Raw genomic sequence first — 388 nt, forward strand, 5'->3', positions numbered from 1 at the left:
TAATGAATGGAACCTTTGTGATGTCATAAACAAGAACTTTATCATCGATACCCAGTAAACTGTGGTATATGGTGATTCAGCTTAATCTGTAAAGAATTGGAGACAATAGCGTCTGAACCACCTAATTAGAAAAAAAAAATCCTCATGTTCTTTCTTATTCTCTCCTTCCTCCTTTCTCGACTACCTCAATAGAACCGCGAACTTTAACATTACGTGTGAAGGTTATCAGTGAGAAATTGCGATTAACCGATGATAACCAACCCTCACATTGTCTCTTTCTTGCCGGTGGGGTGGGGGTGGGGGGAGTCCATCCTTAAATCTTGAAATAGATGTAAGAAAATAGAAAATATTGGTATCGAAAAGCATAATGGTGAAAAGGTTTGAAAGC

The sequence above is a fragment of the Penaeus monodon genome, chromosome 23, assembly GCF_015228065.2.
Source record: "Penaeus monodon isolate SGIC_2016 chromosome 23, NSTDA_Pmon_1, whole genome shotgun sequence".
Lineage (NCBI taxonomy): Eukaryota > Metazoa > Arthropoda > Malacostraca > Decapoda > Penaeidae > Penaeus > Penaeus monodon.